The sequence below is a fragment of the Carassius auratus genome, chromosome 21 (assembly GCF_003368295.1).
Source record: "Carassius auratus strain Wakin chromosome 21, ASM336829v1, whole genome shotgun sequence".
Taxonomy (NCBI): domain Eukaryota; kingdom Metazoa; phylum Chordata; class Actinopteri; order Cypriniformes; family Cyprinidae; genus Carassius; species Carassius auratus.
In genome coordinates, this window is record NC_039263.1 from 23,902,146 (window position 1) to 23,918,886 (window position 16,741).

Below are 16,741 nucleotides of genomic sequence, written 5' to 3' on the forward strand. Positions count from 1 at the left end.
TTTTTCTCTCAAAGTCGTGTTTTTTTTAAAACAACGTATAAATGTCCATGTAATAGGCTTCGTTTGTGAAATGCAAGCGGAACACGAATCATTCGTAACGTTGTGTTGTTGAATGATTCACCTACTCGTTTTTCACGTGAGGTTTGCGTTTTTAGTCGTAGATCTTGCACAGGATTACTTTCGTTTTGCACTGTTTTAAGGCGATTGCTTAAAAAAAAAAAAGAAAATGAAAATGAAGATAAATGTGTATGTAAAAGGTAATGCAGGTTGTGGAGGATTTCGAATGTTAGTCGAACACTTTTTGCTAGAATGATTCGTAGAATCAGGTTTTTTGGGAGATAATAGTGGCCTTGGAAACCCCTGCGAGTTGAATCTCTAGCTGATAGAAAGGCCTGTGCAGCAAAGACCAGTTTCTTTTTATCGCACTGCGACGTTCAGCTTCCTAAATAGACAATGTGAGATGTCGAAAAAACATAAAAAATCAAGCATGAATCGAAATGAAATTAAACAACAATGGCTGTTGAGTATATAAGCCGTTTTGCTGTGGTCGTTTTTGCAAGTCGTTCTATTTAAAACCATTTACTTTGAAATAAATTTGTTTGCCGAGGATGGTGGTCGAATCTTTTAACGGTATATCTAGCTATTACGTGTCAATTTCTCTGGCTTTGACAACTGTGTGCATTGATATTGATTTAACACGAGCCAGTCATCTAGTTATAAATACGCTACAGTACATGTAATCTTGTAAACGGCATATGAATATGATTTTAGACCATGAGGAGGAACATTGGAAGTGTTTTTGAACTAGTCGGTGGCCTCCAGCTTAATTTAGGGGAGGAAACACACGCAGAACCTCGTGGTTTGCCGGCCGGTTTGGGGTTTGTGTATTTTCTGTCTTGCATCAAGAATCCATTAGAAAAGACGAATGCACACATGAGGGTTGAATCTGGTCCATATTTCACCCTAAATTTGAAAGGAAAAATATTTTAATATTTTGCATGAATATTCATGATTTTAAATAAATTGAAGTTTTCTTCATGCAAAATATGATTTAGCAATTTTTCCTTTCAAATTTTTTTTTTTTTTTTGGTCAGATTTCCCCTCATAGAGTGATTTATCCATGCATACTGAATAGCTGATGCTCGGTGAGTGTGTGTTTGTCTTTCAAACATGATTTGGGTTGTTTTTTGTATTTTAGAGTTTCCTTTGATTTGCTCTCAGCATCATCAGGGTTGGTTTTAGGCTCCGCGCCATTCAAGCAGCAGGCATCATGTGACCTTTGACTTCTTCAGTGTTGCGACCCACCAGACTATTCAATGCTGACCATCTTCATTTGCATCTTATTGTCATGCAAAGCAGATGTGGGAGCCTTGTCAGCTGACCAAACTGTAGATCTGGACTCATTCAAAGATGTCAGCGAGTTGTTTTGTTTTTTATGCAAATGAAAATAAACTGAGGAGGAGTGTAAGATGAAGTGTTTGTCCTTTTCTTTGGTGATTATTGCTCAGAGTCGTGTTTATTATCCATTTATCTTCCTTTCGTGCAGAGTGAAGAACTTCAAGTGTTCTGTTATTAAGAGTTATAGATGGTTATAGTATTTTTTTTGGTTATAGAGATTTTATTTGATTGGTTTTCTTTTTAATTTAAATTTGGCTGATTTTATGTGCTTTTGGGTTTTTAATTAGTTGTTTATAGTTTAATAAAAAATGTTATTACGATTTTTAGAAGTTTTCTGCAGCTTAAAATTATTTAATAATTTTGTTAATAATTTTTTTAACAACAGTTAACAGATAACAATAACAACACTGCTGTTTTGTGTTTTGTGTTTTTTGTGTTTTTTTTGGCCCTACATTTCACATCCCAATTAACAAATTGATCTACTAAATATTTTCACTTTGTTTTTTTTTCTGGTATTGTCTGGGTTCAAAATGTTTAAATAAATACATTAATAATAAAAAAATAAAATAAAAATATTATCAGCTTAGGATTTTTATATTGTAATTTTTTATGGTGATATAATTAAATTATTTATTTATTCTATATATTCAATTCTGCTTCATCTAGGTTTACTGTTCACATTATTCAAGCATTTCCAAGTATTTAAAGTATTAAAATAATATTTGTTTGCAAAAAAATACCTTTTTTCGAACATTTTGTTCAAGTTCATCAAACCTGGTTGTGCAAAGGACTGTGGGTAATGTTACCTCAAAATGCATGAATGCACACTTTAAAATTCAACTAGAAATAGTACACCATCCAGCTCCTCTTGAACATCATATTCATGCAATTGCTAATAAAACTAATGAAAACACTAATATAAAATGACAAAAGCTCTAAAAAGCAGATATTGACTGAAAGGTTCTGTATCTGTGTCTTTATTAGCATCTAGCAGCCCTTTTGTTTTCTTCTACACTCCTTCATCATCATCATAATCTCCATAGCACCCCCCACTCTGTGTGATTAATTGCCATGTCCGGGCTGAGTGTGTCGCCCGATTGTTTCTATTGTTTGTAGTTGACAAAGGAGCATTTGGCTCCACACACACACACACACACACAGCTGGACGCTTGGTGCAGCTGCCACACAGATTCAAGCGCAGCGATCTGACAGCTGTGCAGGAGGACAGAGATCAGCTACCTGCAGAGAGAAAGTGTGCGTGTGTGTGTGTGTGTGTGTATCATATCAGGAGACAACTCTGTATAATGACATGGATATGACACAGATATTACAAGGAGAGGGTGACTTATGAGGACATAACCCATGTCCCCATTTTTCAAAACACTTATAAATCATACAGAATGAGTTTTTTTTGAGAAAGTAAAAATGCACAAAGTTTCCTGTGAGGGTTAGGGTTAGGTGTAGGGTTGGTGTAGGGCCATAGAATATACAGTTTGTACAGAATAAAAAAACCATTACACCTATGGGATGAACACACTTTTCACAAAAAAAAATGTGTGTGTGTGTGTGTGTTTGAGAGAGAGACTGAGAGTGAGAGTGTGAGCGAGAAAGTGTGAGAGTGTGAGTGAGTGAGTGGTGTGAAATTGTGCTGTCCAAGATGTGGATGAGTTTGTTTCTTCATCAAAATTGGCGAAATGTAGCATTGCATCTCTTGCTCACCAATGGATGCTCTGCAGTGAATGGGCGCCGTCAGAATAAGACTCCAAACAGCTGAAAACAACATCACAATAAGTAATCCACACCATTCCAGTCGAATCAAGTTAACATCTGGAGAAGACAAAAGCTGTTTGTTTACAAGAAACAAATCCATCAAGACATTTAACTTCATGCTGTTGCTTTCAGCTAAAACGTGAGTCCTCTATCCATAAGAAACCTCCTCCGGTGAAAAGGTCCATCTCCTTGTTGTCTCTCACACTCACATCAAAATCCACACAATTTTGTGCTTCTTGTCTTGTGCTTGATCTTTGCACATTTCTCTTCCTGATTCAGACCAGATTTCACTGGAGGAAAGCATTATTATGGATTATGGACTTGGTATTTTGGCTAAAAAGTGATGGTTTGAATTGAATAATGTCTTCGTGATGGATTAGGTTACTTAGAAACATGCAGTCTTTAATTAGACTGGATTGGTGTGGATTACTTCTGATTATGTGTGATGTTTGTATCAGCTGTTTAGATTCTCATTCTGACGGCACCCATTCAGCTGCAGAGGATTCATTGGTGATTTAATGCTATATTTCTCCAAATCTAATGAAGAAACAAACTCATCCACATCTTGGATGGCTTGAGTAACTCAGTGTTCAAATATGTAACTCAGATATGTTCTGTTTTACAGCCATTTGTCGTTTATATTTCTCTCTCTCTGGAGGAACTGTCAACCATCGGGCCACATCCTGGCCCCTGCCAGCGAGGAATGTGTCATTGACCTGTTCACTTCCTGAATGAAACTGTTTAATGGTTCTGTTTTTCTGCCACATAACGTATTGCTATTGGAGCCTGGAACTCTCTCTCTCTCTCTCTCTCTTGTTCAATCCCTCTCACTTTTGCTCTGTTTTTCCCGCTTTCATCTTCTCTTTTGAGCCCTTCGCGCTCCCCCACCCACCCAATCCGCTATGGCTTTCTGTTGAAAACCCAAACCTCTCTTCATTTCCAGCCAAGCCTGATCCGTTTCCAAATCCTCCCTGCCCTGCCTGCCAACACCAACAGGCCGTTCCGTGCGGAGCACAGAGGCGCTGGAGCGTATTTCAGCAGTGATTAACTCAAAGAGGCTTCTTTCCTTCAGCCTGCAGAGGGAAGACTTGCGTGACAGCATTGGCTATAAGGGTTAATCTTGAGCGCTCAGATATCTCGATAGAGAAACATTGAGAAAAAGGTTTCTAGTTCACCCCAAAAATGTTGTTCCAAATTTGACTTTCTGTTTTCCGTAGAAAAAGTATATTGTCTATCTATCTGTCTGTCTGTCCGTCCATCTGTCCATCCATCTATATCTATATATCTGTCTGTCTGTCTGATTGTCTGTCTGTTTGTATATCTATCTATTTATCTCTTTCTGTCTGTCTGTCTGTCCGTCCGTCCATCTATATCTATATCTATATATCTTTCTGTCTGTCTATGTCTATAATCTATCCATCTATCTATCTGTCTGTCTGTCTGATTTGTCTGTCTGTCTGTATATCTATCTATCTTTATCTATTTTATTTATTTAACCTTTATTTTTCCAGGAAGGTCCCATTGAGATTAAAATAAATCTCTTCTTCCAGGGAGTCCTGGCCAAGATAGCCAAGTTTCACATAATTACAAACACATAAAACAAATTCTAATCAGACAAGGTAAATACAAAAACATTAATCAAATGTCACCAAATTAATTAATACAGGTATATGTCTGTCTGTCTGTCTGTATATCTATCTGTCTATTTATCTGTCTGTCTGTCTGTCTATGTCTTTCTGTCTGTCTGTCTTTCTTTCTGTATCTATCTATCTATCTATCTATCTATCTATTATCTATCTATCTATCTATCTATCTCTGTCTGTCTGTCTGTCTGTCTGTCTGTCTGTCTGTCTGTCTATCTATCTATCTATCTATCTATCTATCTATCTATCTATCTATCTATCTATCTATCTATCTCTGTCTGTCTGTCTGTCTTTCTGTATCTATTTATCTGTCTATCTGTCTGTATATCTGTATATCTTTCTGTCTGCTTGTCAGTCTGTCGTTCTGACTTTCCGTCATTCTGTCGGTCTGTTTTTCCTCAGCAGGAGATTATTTTATTATGTTTGACTCTCAGTGTTATGTTTGTCCCACACACACACACACACACCCGGTGTGTGTCGGCATGTGGTTTAGGTGTCAGCTCATGAGCAGCAGGCAGTAGCACCTGATGTCTTTGTTTCTAAGCTCCTGCTCCTGTCTAGCAACTGTCACCGCAAAACTTTCCTGGGAGTGTGCCACTGTCGCTATGCAATGTGAACTCTGGTGACCGGCTGACCGTTTGACCCCTGCTACGCTCAACAGTGACAGCGGCAGCAGCGTGTCCTTCTCATCTCGTCTCTCCAACTTCATCCTGAGGTGTGTTTTCTGTTGTCAGAGTAAATACACAGTGGGTGAATGAATATTTAAAATTCCCATAGCTCGCTAGGCACTAGATCATGGGTTTGATTCCCAAGGAACACAGGAACTGATTTAATGTATAACTTGTAGTCTGAGGCCGATGTGATGCACATCTACATGATACATTAAAGATACATATGAAGCAGCTAATGATGCGATTTAACCTTTTTAAGATGCAGTGTGATCTGATCTTGACTTGTAAAGGTCTCAGCTTTGGTCTGCCTATACTGAAACGCAACCACAGAGTTTTCAAACTAAAACTGAGTTTTCGAAAGTCTCAATTTTTGAAGGTGTAGTGTAAACAGCAGGTGTAACTCTAGCAAAAGTTATGCATTTTGAAAAGAAAGCACACTAGTGTGAGCGTAGCCTAAACCAAGCAACAGTGTCTATTCTGTCAATCCCTCCTGAGGTCAGGGGAGTAATGGTTACCTCCACAGGTCTTATAGCTGGCCTCCGTTACACTAGCATTTAATTGAAGTTGAAAATAACCCAGAATATTTCTTCGAGTTCTCTGCTGGCTGAGCCAAGCTCTCATTTACACTGATGAAATCACAGCCGTGTCCCTTCAGCCGAGCGCTTGAGTTTTCATGCCGGTCAGGAGGTTCTCAAAACATCTCCAGCTACACACACACACACATACACACACACAGCTCATTGATTTGCAAGGTGGCATGAGTCTCGAAGAGTGAGTGTGTGTGTTAGCGCGCATGTTTAAAGCAGCTCCACATGAAAGTTTGAACCCAACACCACGGCCACGTGATCTGCTCTACAACGAACCCCGTTGTTCGTGAGCAGGTTTGATTTGGCCGGCCGTCAGTTATTGCACACACAGGTGTGTGTTTGTGTGAACGGCAGGATTATTTGCCTCCGCCGTCAATGTGGTTTCTTTACTAGTTTTTGAGTCTTTGATGGTGGATTTTATCAGGATTTAGTGCGAAATATGTGACATTATTAGCTTACAAATCATAAGCGGAGATTTGCTTCCAGATGACAGTAATTCGAGATGTTTGCTAAGTCAAGAATCAGGTTTAATGTTGCTCATGTTTAGTGTTAGTGAACGTTCAGTGTGTATATTGATTATTAGACGCACCTTTTTCACCTGCTGGACCATAAAACAGATTTAAAAACTGTGATGCATCGCACATCTCAGAATATTTCAAGATCAATGCTCTTGATGGTTTGCACAGACTTTTATTTTGACTTTAATTGAGAATATTCCTGAATGAATAAACATGTTTCACTCGCTTGCTACCGCTGCTGAGAATTCACTGGGGTTTTTACATCTCACTAACAGACTGTTCAAATATATTCTTGTCGGTCTCATACATTCTTCAGGAGACAAAAAGAGAGACAGTCAATAGGCAAGGCATTTTTGCCCATTAATGTGGGCCGTCCCAAGCATGGTTGCAATGTGTTCACTGTTAAACTCGAAAATATATGTTTATTTTTATTTTTTTTCCAATCAGATAACATTTTAAGCTGTCATATGGTCATGTTAAAATGTACTCTACCTACGGGGCATGTTGTCACTTTGCACTTCCATTTTTTGAGGGTAAATACAGAAAAAGGATACACTGTAATTATCAAAAAAAGCCACATATTTGTGCTAGACAAGTGTAAAATTACTGTGGATAATATATATATATATATATATATATATATATATATATATATATTCTGAACCCGATAATCTTGTATTTATTAATACTTTGAAATATTATTATATTTATTTCCAATTTATACTTAGATTTTTAATTTATGGTTCAGTCATTTTCTTTTGTCCTTTTGTTTATTTCAGTTTTAAATGTAATAAGTGTATTACTTTAAATTAAACTTATTTAATTTAGTTGCTGAGAGAACTTTTATCATAGAATATTTGTATTAAATTCTTTGCTTGTTTAGAAGGCCCTGTATGTTTTTTTATGTGTTCTCTTTTTGTAGTTTGTAGTTTACTTTTTTGTAAATAAGTATTTCGTTAAATAGTGTTTAGCCCATTTTCAAGTTAATAGTGTTTTCTGTTTGTTTAGGGGTTTAGCGGATGCTGGGCACTATTGCATGGAAAAGAGCTGCATGAACATCCCACTAAACATCTCCAGAAACAAAGACAATGCCTGAGTTGTTCCTTTTACACATTGAACCATTGTATTCTTCTTCTTTTTTTTTCTATATAAATAGATTTTCATCTTTTTAACTTTTTAAATTAAACTCAATTATAGATGAAATGATAATGGATGGAAAAAATCTAGAATGACAAAGAGCATTTCATCATTTCTGTCTGGCTCCTTCACACACACACTCATGCCGTGTGAATATGATGCGGGCGGGAGCGCGACCGCATGATTTGACATGCTGTGAATAACAGCTTCCTGTCTCCTAGAAACAGTGTGACGGTGAGCGCTGTCAGCATGCCACTGTTCACATTTCCCACTGTGTGTGTGTGTGTGTGTGTGTGTTCTGTCTGTCTGACAGACTGAGATGAGGAAACAGCATCAGCCTTCAACATCACTTTAACTTAAACTGTCTCAAGGTATTTTTCACCCTTTCAAAATGCCGCTCATCATAGATTCACAGTCAGTGTTTGGAATATAGTGCAGTGCACAATCTGTAGTCTTTATACTGACCATTTTATACTTTCTATTAAGTATGTTAAATTTTACATTTACAAAACAGTAGCTCTTTAAATCAGCCAATGGCTTTTAAATTATTATCTGAGATTTAAATACTTTTAAAAAATATTTTTTTATTTTATTTTATATTAAAATAATTAAAATTTCGTAATATAAATTTTTATTTTTATTTTTACTTTTTTAAAATTATATTATTCATAATTTTTTTAGTTATAATGAAATACCTTTTTTAATTATTATTTATATTAAAACGAATTATTTTGTTTATATTTGTTTTATATTAATAAAATATTATTATAAGGTATTACTAAACATTTTATTTTATTATTACTATTTGACATTTAAATAATAATAATAATTATTATTATTATTGTTTTTAATGTTTTTAAAAATTATTTACAATTATTTAAAATATTTTATTTTAAGGTTATTTTGTCTTGTATTAATTTCTATTTATCGATGATGATGATGATGATGATGATGATGATGATTATAAAAATTGAAAAATTTGACCACTTTTTTAATTAAACATGCATAATGATGATGATATGTGGCAAGCAACTTTTTTTAAAATGTTCATTGTTAAATACTATTATTATTGCTATTATTTGCACTGAATGTTTTGGATTTCAGTCAGAAATACTTTCAGCTCATGCATCACACAAGAGGTTGATTTAATCGCATTGCATTGTGGGATGCAGTCTGTGTTCCAAAACATTCTTCATAAAACAAACATTCCCTTCTCTGAAATCTGATTGGATAAGCGGCATTCGGATCTGTCTGCATACTTGAGTGGCGCGGACTGTGTGTGTGTGTGTGTGTGTGTCTGGAGCCAGAACCTCCTCTCTGTCTCTTCTATCCAGCAGCGTTGGAGCCCGAGCACCAAGGACGCGTGTCTGTTTCTCGCCACAATAGACTACTGAGAATATGAGACACAAACAGACTGAGGACTGACGCCGTCACCGCTGGAACGGACAGAGAGGAGCGTTTAACATGAGCAGATATTTCTCCATCCACTCACCCACAGCATTCCTTTGCGTGGTCACTATTATCATCTCTGTCTCTTTGTCAGCTGCCAGACATTATTGTATTTCTTCAGGATCAGTTCTGGTCATATAAACGTCCTCAGGTCTGACAGAGAGAAATATCAAATATAACTCAAACAGTTCTGTGCTGTTCTTGTTATTGCCCTCTCTGGGATACTTGATGCTGATTGGTTAATCACTGCAGTCTGCAGTCAAATTTGCAATAAAATAATATGAGAAAATCATTTAAAATTGTTGAAATAATTACAAAAAATTATAATCTTAATGTAAAATAATTAAAATATCAATATTTCTGATTAATAAGTAAACACTGGTGTTTTTATTGGTGTTAAGCAGTGATTTTTACCAGTGATTTTTCAATGGGATTCAGGCACCGAACACCTAACAACACAAACATGAACAAGAACTACTATAATCCTGGTAAAATCACCGATGATGAATAGCCTTTCACGGTTTATTGCTTTTATAATGCATCTTTATTATGATGACATTGCATTTGGAGTCTGTATTATTAAATGTTTTTGAAAGAAGCTTTTTCTGCTCATCAAGGCTGCATTTATTTGATCAATACAGTAAAACAGAAAATATGAAATATTATTGCAATTTAAAATAGACATTTTCAATATGACTATACTGTAAAATGTATTTTATTTCTGTGATGCGCAGCTGTATTTTCAGCATCATTCCTCCAGTCTTCAGTGTCACATGATCTTCAGAAATCATTCTGATTTGATGCTCAAGGAACATTTCTGATTATTATCAATGTTGAAATGATTATTATTCTTTTCTTCATTTATTTTTGAAACCATAATGCATGTTTTTCAGCATTCTGTTATGAATAAAAAGTTTAACAGCATTTATTTGTGACAAAAATGGAAGTAATCATGTCAATAATAATGATGACCATGGTAAAGAGGGTTGGTTTGCCCTGTCAGAAGGTGATTGTAATGAAATACAGTAAATCATTGACAGCCTGGTTACTGTATACAGTGCTTGAGATCATTCTGTTGATTTACTGATGGATTTTGACTCAGTTCTGACTGACAGCGAGACATAAGTGATATGATGTTGTCTGTAATTGAAATGATAATTCATCTCTTTCTCTCTCTCTCCATCTGCTAAACACAGCTCTTCTGCATTGTCTCCTGCAGTCAAGAGTTGCCTCGTCGCTGAGGGTCAGGGGTCACGCGGGTCGAGCGAATCTGCCCCACCACGTGAGCCAGACAAAGACGCATTCATCACACACACACACACACACACACACACAACTAATCGCTTGACATCCACATCCTCGTTCTCTTTTCATACAGTCAGTCTCTGTCTCTCTCTCTCTCTCTCTCTGTCTCTCTCTCTCTCTCTCTCTGTCTCTCTCTCTCTCTCTCTCTCTCTCTCTCTCTCTGTCTCTCCCTCTCTCTCTCTCTCTCTCTGTCTCTCTCTCTCTCTCTCTCTGTCTCTCTCTCTCTCTCTCTCTCTCTCTCTCTGTCTCTCCCTCTCTCTCTCTCTCTCTCTGTCTCTCCCTCTCTCTCTCTCTCTCTGTCTCTCCCTCTCTCTCTCTCTCTCTCTTTCTGTGTGTGATATTCTGGCTGACATTGCTGGCGTGGGCAAAGTCTTCTACTATCATCTCTGGCAGAACAATCCTTTCAGTCCCCTACAGTGTGTGTGTGTGTGTGAGAGAGATCCTGAAATTCTTCTGAGTTCCTCACATTGGTTAAATGCTTTCAATAGCCTGTTAAATGTAGAATGTATTTTTTCTGATTATTGTGACCAAAAATGATTTTTACTTTATGTATACACTGAAATGTGTTTTTTTTACTTACTCAATAATTCAGGACAAATATCTGAACATTTTTAAAAAAAGATACATTTACTCGAGAAGCAAATAAAATAAGGGAAGAAGTAATATTTTCTGAAAAATGTGTAAAAATTAATTGAGTTCATGCATAAACAAGCAAAATATCTGTTGAGAAAAATTATCTTGATTTTCCGTTGAATTATGTGTTTACCACACTTGCAGATTTTTTATTTTTTGTATTAAGTATAAACTCAGTTACTCACTTTAACATTAAAATAACGGTTTCCTCTAAAGATGCTTTGAAGCATTGAATATTGTGACAAGCGCTAAACATATTAAAAAAACACAGAAAATCTAATTTATTTAATTATTTTTTTAACAAAAACAGAACATCATAATATCATAGACTAAATTTGATTTATTTATTTATTTTTTCATTCATTCATTTATAAATATATCTTGATTTAAGAAAGTTTAAAGATTTGTAAGTTTTCAAGACAAGATTATTATTGTTGTTATTATTATTATTATGATTTCAAATATTATTATTTTATGCATTATTGTTTTTTATTTATTAATCTGTTTTTTGTAGTGTAGCACTTTAGTACAGAGTTCAAAGTTTAAAGCAGCTTCACAGTAATAAACAGGAAATTCAACTATTTAAGCCATTGTCCTGACATTTTATCGATTTTACACCACAGATTTTCCTACCCGGGTTTACTGCGCATGCACACATCAATATCGCTTCCTTTTTCTCATGCTAAACAATGATTTTTAATGTTTTAATCTGCATTACTGTACATTAGGCAGGTTTAGGGTTGGGGTAGGTGTAGAACTGTATAAAAACACAATCTAATTGGTACAAAGAAATATTATTGTTGGTTTCCTGTTACTGTATCCCTTCTAGCTACAACCATACTTACTGTATTTGCATTACTGTAATGGTAGATTTAGGGTTGTCGTAGGTGTAGACATCAATAAACCATAACCTTACTTACTTTATGAAAGTGTCATTATTCAGCTCATGTTTTTTTCTCATTTCTCATCTTTTAGAGTCACATGTTGCAAATGTTAAATTCTAGTCAGATTTTTTGTGAAATAATTTAACTGTGTAGTGTTTGCATAAGTCGGCTCGTATAAAATCACAGCTCACATCGGTGAAAGGATTTTTTGATTTTCTCACCTTGCGCTGTGAATACATGAACCGCTGCGCAGGTCACCAGATTGAATCATTCTGACTCTCGCCTGCCGAACGGCGTCTGAAGGCCCAAACTAAATAAGAAAGTGTGAAATCTTGAACACACAGTGCAGTATTAGTGAGAACTGATGTCTGAGAGAAAAACATGTCACCTCGAGAGTGTGTGTTTGCATTGAAATAATCTGAATAACCGCTGAATACTGACCCAAATGTGTCATCTCAGTAGCAGAATAGGGTCAGAAGGTCTTTATACACTTTTTAACAAACATATAAACATACATCTACTTTCCTGAAAAAAAAAAAACTTTCCTTTTTGGTTCTTAATGGAGTGAGTATAAATTAATAAATTAGTAAATTAATGATTAAATGTGTGATCTAGATGTTGAAATGACTTCAGAGACAGCAACACTGACTCAACCAATGGTGTGAGTTTGGGGGCGTGGCTAATTGTCTGACCAATGATGGATGGGAAGAGTGTTTGTTAAGCTTTTGGTACTAAAATTACACACTTCAGTTTTAAAGCAATGAAATTAATAGTTTGTGTGTGTGTGTGTGTGTGTGTGTGTGTGTGTGTGTGTGTGTGTGTTTCCCACTGTATTCCACTCTGATTCAAGATTTAATTGCTAACATAATTACTTCCCAAAGTTTGTCTAAGAATGTAGTCAGAGATTGTGTGTGTGTGTGTGTGTGTGTGTGTGTGTGTGTGTGTGTGTGTGTAAGAGAGATTCCAGACAGACCACCCCACTGCCTGGTTTTAGGGGGTCTGTGGTCTCATTCCTCATTTCCTTCTGTCACAGCTTCTCTCTCTCTCTCACACACACACACACACACACACACAGAGCGGAGTGTTTCTCACTGTGAAGCATCAGAAGCTCATGTTATGTTGGCCGTCACCATGGCAGCGTCATGTTCAGCTGCAGCGGCCTCAGAAACTGTGCGGACACTTATAAATATATGAACATGATTGGATTCAATAACACAACATGAAACTACCTGTCATTTATTGTAAAGTGACACAACGCTAACACACTTTCCAAGCCAAACATTTCAAAGAAAGCTGTTTGTTTGTTGTTTGGTCTACTAATATTTGGTCTTGTACTTTTGTCATTTTCCCTCCAAAATGATGTAATTTCCTGGTGGATGATGTCATTAAGGAACTATCGTGTATCCATTATAATGTTACAAAAAAGTTCTATAATTTTGAACATTTGAAAATGTATTCTATGCACAATGCACAACTGTTTTCAACATTGATAATAATCAGAAATGTTTCTTGAGCAGCAAATCAGAATGATTTCTGAAGATCATGTGACACTGAAGACTGGAGTAATGAGGCTGAAAATACAGCTGTGCATCACAGAAATAAATTAGATTTTAAGATTTATTCACATAGAAAACCGTTTATAATTTTAATAATACTAATTATTATTATTATTATTATTATTATTATTATTATTATTATTATTATTATTATTATTGTTATTATTATTATTATTATTATTATTATTATATATACATATGAATACATATTTATGTATGTATATGTGAATATTGAATTAAATGATGTAAACTGTAAAGAAAAACTGCAGAGAAAATTCTGTATATAAACAAAACTCTTTAACAAGACGAGAGAGAGAGAGAGAGAGACAGAGAGAGAGAGAGTGCACAGGGCTTTGATTAGAGCTTCATTATTCGTCTGATCTGCCTCAGTCATTTCTCTGCTCTTTTCATCACGCTGGCCTTTCTTTTCATCCTTCATTCCTTTCCTCCTGATCTCTCTCTCTCTCTCTCTCTCATCCTCCTGTTCTCTATCCACACTCCTTTCACACACTCTGCGCTTGTCTTGCATTTCTTTCTGTAAACGGTGTCTGGCATGTCAAATTGTTAGCAGCAGTTGAGCAGCCCTCCTTCAGCTGAACACACACAAACCCACGATATGCAACACAGCAAAACTATTGGAATCAATACTGCTGTCTACACTGCAAGCTCTGCCATAATACAGCACGACACTGTTATGATCAGCGGATCAATGCATGATGAACCAAATGTCTGCTGCTACACTAATGTCAAGCTCTTACACTCTGTTCACACTAAGAACGATAACAGCAGTATAATAGCACCCACACCACACAAATCCTGCAGTTAAAGCTCTTACAGATATTTCTCAGTATTGGTAGAAAAAAGTCTGAACTGTGAGATATAAACTAACAAGAATAGAACTGCAAAAAAAAAAAAAAAAGTTGCAATGACCTTTTTATTCATTTATTATTATCCCATGGCAGAAGCAAGCGTCCAGGCTACCGTTCCTCAGTGGCGTTGTTGTTAAAGTTGTGGTGTGAACGATGAAAAGCTTTTTACCTGAAATAGAAATCTTTTGTAAAATCATTTTTTGTCTTTATCATCAATTTTGATCATCAACAAAGAAACCTTGCTAAATAAAAGTATTCATTTCTCTAATTCTTTTCCAAAAAAATAAAAATCATTCTAAGCTTTTGAATTATATAATGTCTAATGTTGCAAAAGGTTTTTATTTCAGATAAATGCTGATGTTTGGATCCTTCTATTCATTAAAGAATACTGTAAAAATATACTCATCTGTTTAAAATATTAATAAACAGCAATTCATCATATTAGAATGATCTTTGAAGGATGTGACACTGAAGACTGGAGGAATGATGCTGAAAATACACCTTTGATAACAGGAATAAATTAACTATATTCAAATAGAAAACAATTATTTTAAATGGTTAAAATATTTCACAATATTACTGCTTTTGCTGTACTTTGGATCAAATAAATGCAGGCTTGGTGAGCAGAAGAGACTTCTTTAAAAACATTAAAAATCTTACTGTTCAAAATCTGTTGACTGGTAGGCTATATAGATTACAGAAATGTTATATTGTAATGTTATATATATAAATATAATTTCTGTCCCCCTCACTTCTGAAAATACAGACGAACAGAAACACACACAGACACATGCATTCAAAAAACAAACATAGACATGCAGACTCGCACGCACACACCCACACACTCTTATGCAGACACACACACACAAACACACACACAAGCAGACACACTCATATACACACAACCAGAGACACACACACATGCAGTCTGTGGGAAATGCCCTGTGTTTGAGGACAGTACAGGCACACACACGTACAGATTCAGCATCAGACACACACCCAATTTCATTCAGCTATTCAGAGTAATTGTTCTGCATGCTTACATGACTGGAATCGTGTAATTTATCATATAAATACCTGTAATGCTTCATGAAGTTATAATTAAAGCCAATTAAACAGATATAATGACCTGCATGTGATGTTTCCCGCTGTAATATGTACACGCAATATTAAACGGTTTTGGTTTATGACTGCTGATGGATTATATTAGATATGTATAAAACGATCTGGAAGCATCACTGGTTAGTTTGTGTGTGTGTGTGTGTGTGTGTGCGTGTGTGTGTTTAAGGGATAGTTTTCCTAAAATGAAGATTTTGTCATTATTTTTTTATGTCGATTCAAACCTGTGTTACTTTCCTTCTATGAAACAACGTTATCATTATGAACTAAAAACAAATATTTTTATTACTTAAAAGATAAACATAAACTGAAATAAAATAAAATATTAGAAATATATATTTTTTTAAACTTAAACTTTTTTTTTATTTCAGCTAGTTGCCAACATTTCACATTTTCCTTTAGTTTGAGGTACTAAAATAACTAAAACTAACAAATTCTATAGAAATATTTAAAAAGCAAAACCCCCCCCCAAAAAAATTGCTTAAACTTTAATAAGTGAAATAAGATAAATATTAACTGAAATACAATAAAAAAAAGTTACAGTTAAATTTAAAACAGGAAATAAAGATTTCATGTTGAATATATAAATATATATAGATTTAGATAGTTTTAGTTTTTTATATATTTATATTTCTCTTTTTTGTTATTTTAGTACTTCAAAACTAATTCAGTTACACAGCCAACATTTCTTTTTAATTCTCTTTTTCATTTTAATTTATTAGGTTTGTTTTTATTTCTTTTTTTTCAGATTTATTTTAAGTTCTGGAAACAACTTCTTATTATATCAGTTTTAGTTTTAGTTAATAACAAAACTGAGAGAAAAAAACTGATTACACTTTGATGTCTGCTTTTGAGTCTTGAACTTTTATCTTACGAATGCAGTTATGTACATGAATCATTTGCAATCACATACTTATGACATGTATTTATTTATGTATTCACATATGGCACAAAAATTGTATATGTTTGTATGTGTAAATATGTATGTGAATAAATAAGTAGATAAATTATTCTAAATTATTTTTTAAAGTGTGTTTAATTATAAAGGATGAGAAGAAGCTATAATAATCCGTTGGGATAGTTAATGAGGGTTAAAACATTACTGAGACAGTTTTACCATGTTTTTCAGACAGTTTTTGTACCACATTAGTTTTGCAAAAGTGTATTTTATTCTTCTTAATGTCACATACACACTTAATGTT